Source organism: Diabrotica undecimpunctata, chromosome 5 (assembly GCF_040954645.1).
Source record: "Diabrotica undecimpunctata isolate CICGRU chromosome 5, icDiaUnde3, whole genome shotgun sequence".
NCBI lineage: Eukaryota > Metazoa > Arthropoda > Insecta > Coleoptera > Chrysomelidae > Diabrotica > Diabrotica undecimpunctata.
Window position 1 is genome coordinate 656,242 of NC_092807.1, and position 11,479 is coordinate 667,720.

Consider the following 11,479-nt stretch of genomic DNA (forward strand, 5'->3'; position numbering starts at 1 on the left):
ATTTTTATAAATAAAGGTTTTATTCTATATTTTATTCTTTAATTTTTTTAATCACTTTGACATTTTAATGTAATGGAAAATAAATATAGTCTCAACATAACAGGAAAACCCAAAAAGTATACGAAAAATATTTATTATCGTATATGATAAGGATTTTTCTTGTTATTTTAGGATTATATTAATTTTCCTTTACTTTAAAATGAGTTCACAATCCTAGGCAATATTACTAAACTTTTGAATTTAGCGCCATGTATATATAGTTACGCTCTCGGTCACTAGGTGATGCGCCAATCATTGTTTTGTTCGTTAACACGGAAGTTTCAATGCTAGGTGGTAGTGTGCTATGGGCTGGCATTCGATTTTGCTCGCACTATCTACTGCTTCAACTGCAGTAAAATTGGTCAAGTTCTGACACCCATATTAAAACAAAATTTTTTAATGAGTTTTTTGTGGAGTCCAGTATACATTCCTTTGTGTTTTTTTCATTGATTAAAGAAAGAAGAGAAAAAATAAAAACTATAACCAGCATTTATATATACGTACAATATTTACTTAAGTGAATCATTGTTAAATTAAAATTATAGTGTATTTTTATGTATGAGAGAGTAATAAAACAATAAATTATGTATGCAAATCCCTAAACTGTTGATACGGGTGACTCAATGAAAAACAGATTTGTCAACAAGTTTACAGAAGTATATAGGAAAACAATTTTAAATTGAGTATGACCACCAGGTATAAAGGTTGGGCAGAATAGAATACAATAGTTGTGAGGGTTACTTATCCCTAAATAAGGATGCCAGTGTCGGAGTGATGGAGGTTAACAGGTACTAATGAATTTGCAAGAAATGTAAGATGTTTATTTTATTGGTTATATATAACCAATAAAAGTTTAATAAGTACCTACCTATTTGCAAAATAAAGTTTAATTCTTTAGATAAAATAAAACGTTTTATTTTATCTATTTGCAAAAGAAAGTTTAATTCTTTGCCTATTTGCAAAATAAAGTTTAATTCTTTAGATAAAATAAAACGTTTTATTTTATCTGAAATGAGTGCATTCCACGAAGTAAGGGTTTCAACAATCAAACATTTAATTCTTTAATTCCAGGAATCTACGACAGTAATTGACTAGATAATTACCTTCTAAACTTATTCCACAGAAAATGTGATAGTGGGTTTTTCCATTTTGTAGGAAGGTCCAAGTGGCGTATTCAAAATTCTTCACAGTTCACTAAAAGTAGGTACTTCAGTTGCAAGGTGCAGTTTATTGTGTATACTAGTGTTATGAAAAAATTTGGAAGTGCCGTGTAAACGCCGAAAAATTGGTCCTCTAACAGTTAATGAAAAAACATTAATATTTAATTGTTTTAAATCATTTACAGACAAACGTTTATGTGAAAGTGTTGATGAGACCGTTGAGTTAGTTAGCAGTACACTTGGTGTTGGGAAATCTACGATTTACAGAGTTATTAAAGAAGAGAAATGTGGTAGTTTTCAAATGCCACGTAATGCTCCAGGGAAACCAAAACTTCAAATAGAATATCATTTTAAAGAAGGACTTCGACGGAAAGTGCATGAATTCTTCTTTAGACAAGAATTTCCAACATTGGATAAAGTTCTTGTCTCAGTTCGAGATGATAAGGATAACCCAGAAATGAGTCGAAGTACGTTATGGAAACTTTTAAAAGAAATAGGCTTCCGCTGGAAAAAGAATCCCAGAAAGTCTATTTTATTAGAAAGAAGCGATATTGTCATATGGAGAAGACATTTTCTAAGAACCATAAAGGAAATGAGAAACCAAAAAAGAAAAATATTTTATCTTGATGAAACATGGATCAACGAGGGTCATACACCAAATAAATTTTGGCAGGATGAAACTGTTACAAGTCAAAGGCACGCTTTTGTAAATAACTTATCTACTGGTTTAAACCCACCATCAGGAAAGGGACGCAGGCTGATAATAGTACACATTGGCAGTTCAGACGGTTTTGTTGAAGGTGGTTTATTAACTTTTGAATCAACTCGTACCGGTGACTACCATGAAGACATGAACGCTGATGTCTTTCAAGAATGGTTCGAACAAATGATAGATCTTCTTCCTAAGAACTGTGTAATAGTAATGGATAATGCAAGTTATCACTCCAGACTTATAGAAGGACTGCCCACAACCAAGTGGCTAAAAAAAGACTTGCAGAATTGGCTGAGTTCAAAAAATATTACGTACCATCCCGGATCTATAAGAAAGGAACTTTATTCGTTGTGTGCCCTTCATAAAGAAAAATTTAAAAAATACGAAATTGATGAAATTGCCAAAAATCGTGGAATGACAGTACTTAGATCCCCACCATATCATTGTGAATTAAACCTGATTGAACTGGTATGGGCACAGATAAAGAGTAAAGTTTCAAGAAAAAATACCACTTTTAAAATTCATGATGTTAAACAGTTGTTTTTGGAGGCCGTAAATAATGTAAAACCTGAAAACTGGGAAAAGGCAGTAAATCACACTATTAAAGAAGAGGAAAAAATGTGGAAGCTGGACAATATTACTGATAAAATGATCGAACCAGTTATTATAAATCTTGGTTCTGAAAGTTCATCTTCCGAATCTGATTTGGATTTGTAACAAGTAGCTGTAAGTTTTATATTAATATTTTTATTCATCTATTTAACATACCTTAGACGGTTTTAAAAACTCTTTTTCTCTTTTGTAATTTTTAAAAATTAAAAAAAAATGTGAATTTTTTAAAACCCTTTTTAATGTAGGCCAGTCAGTTCTAATATAGTGTGTGATAAAAGAGGTCACTTTTGTTTACATACACATAACACTTTATAACACTGAAATAATTCATTTATTTTTTACAATTATTCAAAGTAATTTTTCAATTAATCTTGAGCACGCCCATGGAGTGGTCGGAGCTACCAGTTAAAATTATGCTAATTACTCTCTCGTTTATAAAAATAAACTATAGTTATTTACATCATTGCTCTCTTGTAGCATAGCTCCGAAGGTGGCTTTGTAAGATGTATTCTGTGTTTCTTGTTTTTCTTTGTCAAACAGTTATATTTTATTATCTAATTATTATCTATCTGTCTATAATCTATAAACTTTTCTATCATTTATATCCTTACCCACCCGCAATGAAGCTCCCAAACTGAGCAACGTGGGCTTCGTTAAGTAATGGTGAACGAACAGCTTATTAGTATCTACTTTTGTCAGCTTTTTCGCTACAGTATTGGTTAAAAATTTTGATGATAACGAAAATATTTCCTATAATAAGATCGTAATGGTTGCCCATAATGGACACATTAAAAGATGAAAATTTGTATTATCAAATTTTGATATGACGTCTATAAACCTCCCTACTGAAATTATGAAACAAAATAGCATCAATAAACTGTCCGAAGCAGATATGACCCGGATCGTATTGCTGCAATTCACCGGATTTAGTTTCATGTATCGATGACGCAAACAATTCGAAATAATACAAGTCTTAATGATAAAAAATTTATATGACTTCGTGACAATACACAAATGGGTTGTGTGTGTCGTCAGAGACGGATCCAATATTAGGCTGAACATTTACGTCATTAGGGGTCTAACTAGAGAACTCCTAAAATTATTCAAATACTGTGTAAACCGTAGATCGCTTATATGTAACGAGATACAGTATATTTTCAAGGATATTGATCTAAACAGATTTCAAATGCATTATTTGATTTATTTTACTATTTATTGAGTTTATTTATTTATAAAATTGCTTTACTTAACGGTAGTTACAGGCGGTAAGAAAGCGAGGCATCCACCTCAGGGCAGAGTGTCATGGGGGCACAGAATTCTCAATTAATATACTTTTTATCTTAAACAAATAATAAATTAATCGCGAAACAATTTAAGAATAGTCATAATAGGAATTCAATTTACTAGACCTGCTTCATCAACAGTTCCCAGATTCAAAAAAGTATAAAAGGAAAACACTAATGTCTAGAGCCTGACCCACTACTCTGAGCCGCGTAATGTAGGTTGCCTATTATGAATTTGAATCGGGAAAATTACTGACAGACTTACGCCTGACATCCGACATCGGATAATCATTTTTGACTAAAATAGATGTTAATAATTATTTTTCTTCCAAAACGAATTGTCATTAGAACAAGCAATTTTAGTTCTATCATATAATGATTTAATGACTCCCTTTTTAACATTTATGTTGTGATTTGATTTATAATTTAGATATATTATGTTCATATTTGTTGGTTTTTTGTATACATGAGTCTCATATCCATATTTTCCTTTGAGATTAAAACATTCAGAAAAGGCAACGATTTATTTTATTTCTTTTCCATTGTAAGTTTTATTGACTGTCCTTTTTACCTTTTATTTATATTAATCAGAAGTGTGTCCAACAGATCATCTACATATTTCCAACATATTGTGGGCTTTAAATTTTGATTAGGAATATTTGTTTTGAAGTCTTCCATCAATATATTAGCTAATAATGGATTTAAAGCATAGCCCAAAAATTTTGTTTATAGAAATCATTGTTTAGATGAAAATAAGTGTTGTCAGTAGATAATGTCAACAGTTCCGTTATAGCTGATACATTTAAATTGGTTCTAGTTTAATCTATCATTTTGTAATTTGGTCCTAATTGTTTTCAAAGTTTTATCTAATGGTACATTTATATATAGACTATTTATTTATATAAAAACTTAATTAGAAAATATTAAATATACAAATCAATGTATCAAATTATATTAACATTTAAAAAATATAGATAATTTTAATGAAATTTGTGATTTTTTTTCTATCTAATCGTTGTTTTATTTAAGTCAAGCATAGCCACAGCTATACAGATCCCTGTTTATAGTAATAACTTTTCAGTTTGTTTTGAATAATACATCTACAAAAAAGATGCTACATATTTGATTCATTCATGCCTTTTAATGTGATTTTTTTGACTTGCTTAAAAACGTTTTAGAGACCTTTTCTTTGTAATATCTATAAATGAATAATTTCCCCGTTTCGAAATACATTATTCAGCACAGTTATATAAAAATTATTTATTAAATGATGGTTAGTTCCTGGAAAAGCTCTGGCTTTTAATATTTTTTGTTGCGCATATGAACATATATCTGAATTATAAATCAAATCACTACATAAATGTTAAAAAGGGAGTCATTAAATCATTATATGATAGAACTAAAATTGCCTGTTATAATCACAATTCGTTTTTGGAAAAAAATAACTATAATAACATCTATTTTAGTAAAAAAAGATTATCCGATGTCGGACGTCATGCGTGAGTCTGTTAGTAATTTCCCCGATTCAAATTCATAATAGACAACCTACATTACGCGGCTCAGAGTAGTGGGTCAGGCTCTAGACATTAGTAAGGAAAACGGTCGGTCAGATAGCCAAGCGGGATGGGCGGCCGGTTCTCATTCGCTTCACTGCGAGTGGTTCAGTGGTTCGATTCCCAGCTCGGTGTACAGAAAACAAAAAGGCTAACGCAGCAGTTTAAAATTCTAAATGAATCTGCGGCTTAGACTAGAATATGCTGGTGTCTGATCGGCCTATGGTGGAGCAGTACGGCAAGAGATAAGGGCTTGCGGCTCAGTGATACTCCTCCATAGATCCCTACCGGAAGGGCGAGGCGCCTAAATACCGGTGTATATATATATATATATATATATATATATATATATATATATATATATATATATAAACTCCTGGACAAAATTAACGCACCACTTTAAATAATCTAAATATTTACAATATGAACACAAAATAAAACTAAGTTACATTGAAATAATAATAAACACCTACAAATAAGTCCAACATGACTTTATCATGACCTTAATTTGCCTTATTGTTTCTTTAAAAATTTGTTTTTGTCGGAAATGCGTAAATAAGCTAGCATAACTCCAAATTGCAAAAAGAAAAAAATCAGTAAAGTAACACAATAAAATGCATCTGGGTCATCACTTATACCGTGTAGGCCCTCCTCTACTTCTTATGACTGCATTTATGCGCCGAAGCATTCTTGATATCAAATGTTCAACAAAAGTTTGCGGAATATTCTCCCATTCTTCAATAACGGCCTCAATGAGTTGGTTGTGATTGGCAATAGGGAGTCTACGACTTCGAATCTTTTTTTTGAGATAGTCACATAGATATTCTATAGGATTTATGTCCGGACTGTTAGGTGGCCACTCTAATAATGGAATATCAACATCATTTAAGTAGCCAATAACCTGTCGAGCCACATGAGGATGAGCGTTGTTTTGCATGAATAAAAAATTAGGTACAAGAAACGGAGCAAAAGGCATTACATGTTCAACAATAATGTTGTCTAAGTTATAATGGGCATTCATAGACCTCGTACGTATGGGGACCAACTCCGTACGAGCTTCAAAACAAATTCCCCCCAAAACATATTAGAGCCCCCACCAAAAGGTACTTTAAGAGAGATATTGCAGCTGGCAAATCTTTCTCCTCGCCTTGGCCAGACACGCTCACGACCATCTGGAGCTTTTAGGCTTACTCTAGTCTCATCGGAGAAAAGAATTCGTTTCCAATCATCGATGTTCCAATTTTGATGCAATCTTGCAAAATTCAATCTCTGAACCCTGTGTTCTCTGGTAAGCAAGGGTTTTTTAACCGGTTTTCTGTTGCTTAATTCTGCTTCATGTAAATGTCTTTTAACTGTTCCAGACCATATCGTGACATTTTGAACATCTGCTAGTTCATTTTTTAGCAAATTGCTATAGCAAATTGTGACTCTCCTATCTCTGAGCGCACGTTGTCTCAAAAAACGATCATCAATTTGATTAGTGCAACGTTTTCGTCTTTGCCCTGGTCATCGATGGTACTACCCTGTTTCAGTATATCGCCTCACTTTGCGACTGATGCTGGAATGATGTCTTCCTAACAAACCTGCAACGTATCGCATTGAATATCCTTCATCTAGGAGAGTCGATGCTCGCACTGTCTCCTCCATCGACGAATTTCTTTGGCGGTTTATTTTTTTATTTGATTTTTATGCAAATGAACTTCCAAACATGCATGTGATGAAAAATATCACAATAAAAAGCTTGTTTCCCACAATCACTTTGATTGAATCGGTACTTTTTATTAAAAGTTTAACTCACTTTTAGTATAAAACGAAGTTTAATACAAATTATTGTTAAAACAAGACTATTATTAGCTTACATAACAACTGTCACTGTCAGACAAGGTCAATAGCAACTTGTCGTACAGTAAATTATCAATAAATAAAGATTATTGAGAAAAATATGAGTGGTGCGTTAATTTTGTCCAAGAGTTTATATATATATATATATATAAGGAAAACGAACGACGACTCGAGAAATACTCAATTATGACCTCAAAAAGGATGGTCACAATACAGAGTTAGGTATTGAAACCGTAAGAGGACTGTCGCTTTTATTACAGTATTCTTTAATAAAGGACAAAATACTTCATGTCTAAAAGAGAGTTATTGCTAACAAGTTAAAGAAATTTGGTTTTAAGTTGTGATGCTTCTAAAATTCGTCTAGGGGCATGTTTGGCTCATAAATTTCCTAGTAACAGTAATTGAAAATAAATTTGTAGAGAAACCAACAGCTTTTGCTAGTTGAACTCTGACAGAGACTGAACGGAAATATTCTCAGATAGATAAAGAGGCATTATCTATTATCTGATAATAGATATAATGGATAATAGTGACCATGGGCGCCCATAGATCAAAATCCAGGGGGGGGGCAAGTCAACTCAAATTTTTATTTTGATCCATACAACTTAATAAAAACTAAAATAGCCGATTGCAAAAATGCAAAAATATAAACATGATTTACAAACAGTACAGAAATACCAGAAAAGTAAAAGTAATCTTAAACAAAAAATTATTAACAACATATTTTATGGTATGACTTTATACATACAAATTTTATTATACAAAATTTTTTATGTAGGAATAAAAAAATCAATTTTAAGCAAGGATGTTAAAAAATAGTAATAAAAAAAGCAGGTACTCTGAGATACGAAATGCAACACAAGAAATAGTGTAGTTTAAATAATATGTAAGTAACATAATATCTGAATTGAAAAATTTCTTTTACTAGGAAATTAAAACAAATATTCAAAACTGTACTACGTTGAAAGGGTTAGGGTAGGGTGTACACCCTTCTACTACCATGCTTAGCCGAAATTGCATAAATAGTCAAATGTGTGCAATCTTCATATACTTCGCTGGGTGCCAACTTATTTATATTTGACATTAAAAATTTGTACTATGTTGTAAACAATTGAAGAAATTTAATTAAAAATTTATTTGTTATAATTTATTATAAAAACATATATTAACATTTTTTTTTCAGTTAGTATTTATTGTATGTATTATAATTTATTGAAACGAATAATTTCCCAATAGAATCTAAAATGGTAAAATGTTAAACCCAACAAAACGTAAAAAGTAAACTTGATATTGAAGGCTAGTGCTCTGTATCTTTTGAAAATAAAAACTGAAGGTTTCTGGGCTTTTGTCCAAACTCATCTATTACTTTTTTAATAAAATTATTTCGTTTGTTTTCTATTTTATTTCTATGAACGCTTATCATACATAGTCCATCTAATCTTTGTTTACTTATAGTGGACCTAATCCAGGTTTTAACTCTTCGAAGAGTTGAAAATGATCTTTCAATCGTGCATGTAGTGGGAGGAAGGCACAGAGAAATTTCTATAGCTTGTGCTATAGCTGGATAAAATAAGCAATGGTCTAGTAGCTCTATCATTGAAATATCTTCTACATCTAAATTGGTTTGATCTTTCCAATAATAGAGCCACAATGATGCCTGTTCTTTTAGATTAGTAATTTTATATAAATTATTTATGATTTCTATTATTTTGGCGAGGTCTTCTTCAGTTAATTTTATTATGTTTTTGGGATGCAAGTTATACAATAACATACCAGGATTATTGTCTTCTGAAAATCTGACACCAACAGAACTAATTAAAGAATCTAGTTACGGAATAAATAATGACATTCTAAAAAAGTCTTCAGCGGAATTAACCGCATAGTTTGACCGTTGTGTTTGCTTTCTAGGAGCGATTCGTGGTTTTTCAAGGGTAATACTTAGAGATTCGGCATCATTTGTACTCTTTTCAAAAATTGTTTTAAAAGTTGTTTCCGCTTCTTGTCTGTGCTTTGTTATCATATCAAGAAATAACTGTATATGATTTTTAACTGCCAGCATATCTATTGATTTAGTTTGTAAAATGTTTACTATGGGTTCTAAGAAAGAAGAATATTTGGAAATCAAATTTAGGGAAATTATAAAAGTGGAATCAGATGTGGCACATGAAAGCTGCTGTGCTCTTGATCTTGTTGAGCAATTAAATTTGTTATCTGCTATTATTGTTTCTAAAACATTTTTGATTTCAATAAAATTTTCTGAAAATATTCGAATAGATTTGTATTTTGATGACCAGCGAGTTTCGGATAACAAAGGCATGTTTGGTGCTAATCGACGTCTCAAAGTACTATCACGAAAAAATTTGATGACATCTTTAATAATTCCCACACAATTCTGAATTTCTCTAACTATTTAAATCATTAACAACCAGATTTAATTTGTGTGAGACACAATGAAAAAATAATGCTTTGGGATGTGTTTCTCTAATTATTTTTTGAACACCACCCTCTTGACCAGCCATAGTCGCGCATCCATCAAATCCCAACCCCACCAATTTTTCCACATTTAAATAAATTTTTGAAAGAAATGTTAAAATTTCAAGTGCTATTGATTTAGCATTTAATTCATTTAATGGTACGAAACCCAAAAAATGATAGGGGGGGCAAATGCCCCCTCTGCCCCCCCCCCCTATGGGCGCCCATGATAGTGACTGTTTATTATTATCATAAGCCATTAGTTTCTCTATTTCACCCTAATAAGGCTATAGGTAACATTTACGCTGATAGATTGGCTAGATTGGCATTCTTCTTCTTCAAGTGCCATCTTCGTTCCGAAGGTTGGCGATCAGGGCTATACGTATTTTCGAAACTGCTGACCGAAACAATTCGTTGCTGCTACAGCTATACCAGATTGGCATTGATTTTATGTAATTAGTTATACTATTCAGCATAGAACCTCACATTATAATCCTAGTCCTGATTTTCCATCTAGGTTTCCAATTCCGTTAAGTTTAAATAAACCTGCTGAGTCAAATGAACATATAGGTACCTACTGTAAACAGTATTTTTATGAAAGTTCCACCTGTTACACACCATGAAGTGGCAAAAACTACTCAAAACGATCCTATTCTTAGGACGGTTTTTCATTATAGTCAACAGGGTTGGGACAAAAAAGGCACAACTAGATTTAGTCATATAAAGGTAAAGAACATGAATTATATTGTCAGAGGCGTTATTGTTTGGAGAGGTAGATGTTATTCCTTTTAAATTAAGAAAAAAACTTTTGTCTTAATTACATGTGGGACACCTTGGTTCTTTTAAAATGAAAGCTTTAGCTAAAAGTTACTTCTAGTGAACAAATATTTACTTAGATATTGAGTATATTACTCAAAACTGTAAGGGTTGTTTACAAGTAAGAAATAAACCTGAAATAAAACCATTACCTAATTGGGAATAGCCTGGGAAACCTTGGTAAAGATTTCATCTTGATTTTGCTGGTCTATTTTTAGGCTTTATGTGGTTAGTAGTTGATGCACATGCAGCTTATAAAAGAAATATGGATACAGAAATCAGGAAACTACAGCAGGTTTGACAATTAAATGTTTACCTAGTATGTTTGCTGGATTTGGACTGCCCGAGCAGATGGTCACTGACAATGGGCCGCAGGGGATTTTGTAGTAGTAGCAGTAATGGTCAAGCAGAACGCACAGTTCAATCTTTTAAGAAAGCTTTGTTATCTAGTAAGTTTGATTCTGATGAAACAGCAGAAATTGTTGTCGTGGTTATTTAGTTATGGAACAGCTCCACATATATCAACAGGCAAGGCTCCTTGTGAACTTATGTTTGGAAGAGCATTGAGAACTTGTTTATCTATATTTAAAGATTCTGTTTTAATTTCAAAACAGAATATTAATTCAAAGACTGTTAAGCAGTGTTTGCCTGATGATCATGTGCAAAGTCTCAATGTATGACGTTAAGCAAAATTGGTTGGAAGGGAAGGTTGTAGAGCTGATCGATAATGTAATGTATAGAGTAAAAATACAGAAAGGCGACCTTGTAAGAAATTTTACTCATATGTTACCGATTAGAAAAACTGATTCATTAAACAACAAGGAAATGGCAACAAAAACTGTTGATACTCATTTTATTAACAATAATCTTAATTCAGAAAACGATAATTTCGAACCGACAATAGACAGTGATAGTTCGATAAAACCATTGTCATACCACATAGTTCTAGGGTACCAAAACCTAGACAAATTTTAGATTTGTAAAAGATAG